A 7,461-nucleotide genomic window follows, 5' to 3' on the forward strand; every position below is an offset into this window, starting at 1 on the left:
ATTATCATGTACTGACTGTGCAGGCTATGCACGCTCAACATCAGGTATTGATCAGATAAGCACGCTAATTATTATGTATTGAGTGTGCATGCTATGCACTCTCATTATGATGTATTGAGCCTGCATGCTATGCACGCTCATTATAATGTATTGAGTGTGTAGGATATACATGTTCAATATCATGTATTGAGCATGCATGCTATGCACACTCATATATTAACGTTCATTATTATGTATTGAGTATGCATCCTATGGATGCTCAATGTAATATATTGAACATGCATGCTACACACTTTCATTATGATGTATTGAGCCTGCATGCTATGCATGCTCATTATCATGTATTGAGTGTTTATGCCATGCAAGCTCAATATCATGTATTGATTGTGCATGCTATGCACGCTCAATATCATGTATTGACTGTGGATGCTATGCATGCTCAATAACATGTATTGAGCATGCATGCTATGCACGCTCATATATTCACGTTCATTATCATGTATTGAGTGTGTATGCTATGCATGCTCAATATCATGTATTGACTGTGCATGCTATGCACGCTCATATATTCATGTTCATTATTATGTATTGAGCATTCATGCTATGTACTCTCATTATGATGTATTGAGCCTGTATGCTATGCATGCTCAATATCATTTTTGAGTATGTATGCTATGCATGCTCAATATCATTTATTGAAAATGTATGCTATGCATGCTCATTATCATGTATTGATTGTGTATGCTTTGCGTGCTCAATATCATGTATTGAACATGCAGGCTATGCACGCTAAAATATTCACGTTAATTATGTATTGAGTGTGCATGCTATGCATGCAAAATATCATTTATTGAGCATGCATGCTACACACTTTCATTACGATGTATTGAGCCTGCATGCTATGCATGCTCATTATCATGTATTGAGTGTTTATGCCATGCACGCTCAATATCATGTATTGATTGTGCATGCTATGCATGCTCAATATCATGTATTGACTGTGGATGCTATGCATGCTCAATAACATGTATTGAGCATGCATGCTATGCACGCTCACATATTCACGTTCATTATCATGTATTGAGTGTGTATGCTATGCATGCTCAATATAATGTATTGAGCATGCAGGCTATGCACACTCATATATTAACTTTCATTATTATGTATTGAGTATGCATCCTATGGATGCTCAATGTATGCTACACATACATGCTACACACTTTCATTACAATGTATTGAGCCTGCATGCTACACACTTTCATTACAATGTATTGAGCCTGCATGCTATGCACGCTCATTATCATGTATTGAGTGTGTATGCTATGCATGCTCAATATCATGTATTGAACATGCAGGCTATGCACGCTCAAAATATTCATGTTTATTATTATGTATTGAGTGTGCATGCTATGGATGCTCAATATCAGGTATTGAGCATGCATGCTATGCACTCTCATTATCATGTTTTGAGCCTGCATGCTATGCACGCTCATTATCATATATTGAGTGTGGATGGTATGCACGGTAAATTTCTGATTTTGGACTCATTTGGTACTTTGGATCACTATCTATATTGTAGTGCTGCGGTTTTATTGAGTAACACCGGATCACTCCAGTATAGATGGTGAGCAAAAAAAGCACATTTATTCCATTGGGGGGAGGTTATGGTGTTATGTGCAATACAGTCTAGATGGTGATATAAATTGTGAATTCATTCCATCAATAAATATGCACAATTTTTGAATGGAATAAAATCTTTTTTTTTAATCACCACCTATCCTGAATTGCTGCGGTGTTCCTAATGCAATAAAATATGCAATCAGTGAGCACATGTACACGATAAAACCGCAGCAATGCAGTATAGGTCAGTGGTCCCCAAACTGTGGCCCTCCAGATGTTGCAAAACTACAATTCCCAGCATGCCTGGACAGCCGTTGGCTGTCCAGGCATGCTGGGAATTGTAGTTTTGCAACATCTGGAGGGCCACAGTTTGGGGACCACTGGTATAGATGGTGAAAAAAAAGAGATTTTATTCCATTACAAAAATGATGCATCATTTTTGAATGGGATAAAATCACTATTATTGACACCATTTATAATGCACTGCTGGCTGCAGCCATTCATTTGGGAGTGCAGCTTTATATGAAAAAATAAATAAATAAATTCACAAAGCTGCAATCCCCAATGAATGGCTGCAGCCAGCAGTGCATTATAAATGGTGTCAATAATGGAGATTTTATCCCATTCAAAAATTATGCATCATTTTTGATTGGGATAAAATCACTATTATTCACACCATTTATAATGCACTGCGGTCTGCAGTCATTCATTGGGGATTGCAGCTTTGTGAAATTTTATTTTTATTGTTTTGGGCATATAATCAATTGTACTACCCACCATTTTGATATTATAAATTCCCTCAGGGTACAGTACAGCAGCTCCATTCTCAGACTCTCAGAGGCTGCCGTCCCTCCCAGCCTGTATGCGCGCCTGTATGCGCGCTCCTGACATTGAGCGCAGAATACAGCAAGATGGGCGGAAGTGGTGGCCGGCGAGGCTTCAGATGACATCACGCCGGCCCGCCCGCCGACTTCCTGCAATCGTGAGACTGCTCAACTCTGAGCTACCGAAGAGGAGTGGAAAAAGGTATTGTTCTAATGTTTTAAGAGGATAAAAAAAACAGGGATAGATGTAGACAGTGGGAGGGGGAATATGGACATTTTAGTTGAGGATAGCTACTCTTTAAGAGCACATACCTCAGCTCTTCAATAAAATAATTTTTTTTATATATCTATATATATATACCGTATTTATCGGCGTATAACACGCACTTTTTAGGCAAAAATTTTTAGCCTAAAGTCTATGAGCGTGTTATACGCCGATACACCCCCAGGAAAGGCAGGGGGAGAGAGGCCGTCGCTGCCCGCTTCTCTCCCCCTGCCTTTCCTGGGGTCTAGAGCCCTGCTGCCGGCCCTTCTCACCCCCTGGCTATCGGCGCCGCTGCCCGTTCTGTCCCCCTGACTATCGGTGCCGGCGCCGATAGCCAGGGGGAGAGAAGCGGCGCCGACAGCCAGGGGGAGAGAAGGGGCAGCGGCACCCATTGCCGGCGCCGCTGCCCCGTTGCCTCCCCCCATCCCCGGTGGCATAATTACCTGTTGCCGGGGTCGGGTCCGCGCTGCTGCAGGCCTCCGGCGTGCGTCCCTGGCGTCGTTGCTATGCGCTGCACGGCGCGGCGCACTGACGTCATGCGCCGCACCGTGCATAGCAACGACGCAGGGGACGCGCGCCGGAGGCCTGCAGCAGCGCGGACCCGACCCAGGTAATTATGCCACTGGGGATGGGGGGAGGCAACGGGGCAGCGGCGCCGGCGGCAATGGGTGCTGCTGCCCCTTCTCTCCCCTGGCTGTCGGCGCCGCTTCTCTCCCCCTGGCTATCGGCGCCGGCACCGATAGTCAGGAGGACAGAACGGGCAGCGGCGCCGATAGCCAGGGGGTGAGAAGGGCCGGCAGCAGCGCTCTAGACCCCAGGAAAGGCAGGGGGAGAGAAGCGGGCAGCGACGGCCTCTCTCCCCCTGCCTTTCCTGGGGGTTTATCGGGGTATACACGTGCACACACGCACCCTCATTTTACCATGGATATTTGGGTAAAAAACTTTTTTTACCCAAATATCCTTGGTAAAATGAGGGTGCGTGTTATAGGCCGGTGCGAGGTATACCCCGATAAATACGGTATATATATATATATATATATATATATATATAGATAGATGGATAGATAGATAAAAAAAAAGTCAGTTCTGTTATGGTGAATATATTTATTGTGTGATTGACAATTGATTGGTAATAAAGGTTTTTTCAATCAAAAATCTGTTCTTATCAGTTTAATATCTGATATGTCCCCTATCTGGGGACCATAAATTAAATGGATTTTTGAGAATGGGAGCCGATTTGGAAACTTGCTTCCGTCGCCCAATGCATTGACCCGATATGGCAGTATCTTCGGGTACAGTGCACCACCCCATTCCAGTGTTAAAAAAGACAGATTCTTATTTAATCCTCTGTGGGTGCTGCTGCAGCTGTTGCCTGCCTTGTCATGTCAGTCAGTCTGGCTGCAGAAGGTGCCGCTGCTGTCCAGACCCAGTACTGCTGAATGGCTTATCCTTAATTGGATAAGCTCATCGTATCCTCACAAAAAAAAAAAAAAAGAGTTCCACAATTAGAGACCACAATAATGAGTTGCACTGACTGGTTTATGAACGTCTATCCATTTGGCGTTTTACTGACCATGTTTGCACACTGATTGATGTCAAAAAAAATAAAAAAATAATAATAATACTAATCTAGCACACCTGTGCAGGTTTGACATGACATGATACGTAGCTGTCTTGCAGGTGGTGCTGAATCCTGTTAAATGATGTGAGGGTCTCATGGTTATTCACAAGGGTGCGTCATTGCTGTTGCTTGACCATGCATTGGTTCTGTGGTCAGTGAATGATAAAAACAAAATTTGCCATCCATTGATTGATGGGAAATCAGCCATGAGGCATTTGTTTTTAGAAACTGCTGCTCACAACCAATGTTGCAATGGAGTGTCTCCATCTGCTGGTGATATTGGATAAGCATTAGTGCTATGATGGGGTCTGAAGAAGAAGAAGAAAAGAAAGAGAGAGAGAGACTGACTGAGTGAGTGGGTAAGAGAGAGAGTGAGTGAGTGAGAGTGAATGAGTGATTGAGTGAGTAATTGAGTGAGTGAGAGAGAGAACAAATGAATTAAAGTGAGTGAGTGAGAATGAATGAAAGTCTGAATGACAGAAAGAAAAAAGTATGAAGAAAGAAATATGAAGAAAAGAAAATGTATATGGAGTTGCAAACATGAGTGCAATCTACAAAGCTGTTGAGGCTGGTCCTCATGGGAGGATTGTTGCACCCAGGACCTTTAGTTCTATTAAATGTCATTCAATGCCACTGCCAGGTGTAAACAGCAGAAGAACCAGAAGCACCAACAGCAAGACCATGGGTTGTCAGATTACCCTGATTCAGCAAAGAGTCCAAAAGGATGCAGGTGAATACTGTTTATTTTCAGTTTCTCGTTACAGTTGGTTTGATTCCGTGTCCGGACAGCCAAGGAGGTGGCTACAGGCAACAAAGGTAGGCGTGTTGTTTTCATATGCAGATCTTAACCCCTTAAGGAGGGAGGGCGTGCCCATACGCCCCCGTTTCAAAGTCCTTAAGGACTGAGGGTGTATGGATACGACCGTGGGAATTTCGGTCCCCGCCGCTAGCCGTCGGGTACCGGACCGAGATGCCTGCTGAAATCTTTCAGCAGGCATCCTGTGAAAATGCCTAGGAGGGTCCTGAGAACCCCCCATGTCGGCCATGGCGGCAAATCGACGTTTGTGGCAATTCCGGGCTGATCGGGTCTCTGATGACCCGATTGCCCGGAAAATAGGGATGAAAGGATTTGTCAGTGACAGCCCCAATCCTCCTAAGGGATAGGAGCGAGGTGGCAGTGGTGCCATCCCCCCCTATCCCCTGCCATTAGTAATGACTACTGACCAATGGCAGTTAAAGGCGGAGGGGTTACCATGGAAATTCCCCGCTCTGCCCGCCCCTGGATGTCAGGAAGAGAGAGGGGGGGGGGGAGAAGATGGTGGCGGTACCTGGGGGTTTGCCCCCCCCTCCATGCGAATGTACAGGGTACATTCACAAGGGGCGGGGGTTTACAGTTAGTCTCTCGCTGCAAGCTAGAGATGCAGGAAATTTTCTGCTGCAGCTCAAACTCCCAGCAGGAAACTCGCTGTAATCCCCCGGCAGTCTGAATGTACCCTAAAAACACTACCTATAAACATACCCCTACACAGTCCCCCCCCCCCCCCCAATAAAAATGAGAAACCTCTGGTATGGCACGGTTTCTAAAACGCAGTCTCCAGCTGTTGCAAAACAACAACTCCCAGTATTGCCAGACAGCCATCGACTGTCCAGGCATGCTGGGAGTTTTGCAACAGCTGGAGGCACTCTGTTTTCGAAACACTGCCGTAGGGTATTTTGGTATCCGAGGCAAGTCTAACTCTTGCATCCGAAATTTAGGCCTTAAATGCGCATGGCGCTCTCTCACTTTACCGTACTCCATAAAAATTGCCCAACAAATTTTGGGGGGCTTTTTCTCCTTTTACCTTTTATAGCGGTTCTGACATAAACGCACAAAAATAAATACCCACATGTGACCCCATTTTGGAAACTACACCCCTCACGGAATGTAAGAAGGGGTATAGTGAGCTTTAACACCCCACAGGTGTTTGACAAATTTTCATTAAAGTTGGACGTGAAAATGAAAAATTTTATTTTCTTCACTAAAATGCTGGTGTTATCCCAAATTTTTCATTTTCACAAGGAGTAATAGGAAAAAAAGCCATTGATGGCTGGGAAATATTGGAACATGGAGGTAGGCATCTTTGATGTCCACTGAAGAAAGAAATTCCCCTTGTTCCATGGATGCCACTACCGAACGGAGGGATTCCAATCGGAAGTGCCGGATGAGAAGATGAAGGTTGAGACGCTTGAGGTCCAGGATTGGCCGCACAGAACCGCCCTTCTTGGGGACCACAAAAAGATTGGAATAGAAACCCCAAAAACGTTCCCTTGGAGGAACTGGGACAATAACTCCCTGGAGAAGCAGGGACCGGAGAGCCTCCCGAAACTGTTTCGCCAGAGAAGGAGACCGGGGGGGCCGGGACTGAAAAAAACGATCCCTCGGGAGGGAGGCAAATTCCATTCGGTATCCGTTGGACACCACGTCCCTGACCAAAGAGTCCTGAATGTGTGTGGTCCAGATGTCTCGAAAAAGTAAGAGACGACCTCCCACCCGAGAAAAATCTGCGGGTGGGGGCATCACTTCATGCGGAAGTGGGTTTGCGTTTGCCCGATTTGACCGCAAAACGGCCTGAACGGTTGGTGTCCAACTTCCAAGACGGGCAAGCCCGGAATGAGGGAGCCTTCTTGTCCCGCGAAGGCGCCTGCCTAGACTCCTTATTAGGGCCAAAAGTCCGAAAGGACTGAAAGGAAGAGGACTTCCTCTGGGAAGTAGAGCGAGCCTTATTTTGAGGCAACAAGGAACTCTTGCCCCCCGCCGCCTCAGAGATAATCTCGTCAAGGCGCTTGCCAAAAAGACGGGCACCAGTAAAAGGAAGCTCGGTGAGAGACCTTTTGGAAGCGGCATCCGCATCCCAAGCCTTAAGCCACATGGAACGGCGGAGGGCCGCCAGGTGACCCACAGCAAAGGCAGCACAACGGGCTGACTGCATGGAAGCTGTGCACAAAAAGTCCCCAGCTTTAGAGCATTGGAGAACCAAAGCAGACAGATCCTCTGGGGGGATCCCGCCTGGATACCCTGACGGAGTTTTGAGCACCACACCGATAGGGCCTTGGACACCCAAGCCGAGGCGAAGGTGGGAAGCGGAGAAGAG

The 7,461-nt window shown here is 46.1% G+C and overlaps 1 non-coding gene across 1 annotated transcript; it reads left to right on the forward strand.

The window, feature by feature from the left end:
- The first annotated feature begins 3,830 nt into the window (after window positions 1–3,830).
- LOC130292231 (U2 spliceosomal RNA) lies at window positions 3,831–4,017 on the forward strand. The gene has a single exon (XR_008848138.1). It is a non-coding gene; the product is annotated as a U2 spliceosomal RNA (small nuclear RNA).
- Window positions 4,018–7,461: the final 3,444 nt, after the last annotated feature.

Source organism: Hyla sarda, chromosome 9 (genome assembly GCF_029499605.1).
Source record: "Hyla sarda isolate aHylSar1 chromosome 9, aHylSar1.hap1, whole genome shotgun sequence".
NCBI lineage: Eukaryota > Metazoa > Chordata > Amphibia > Anura > Hylidae > Hyla > Hyla sarda.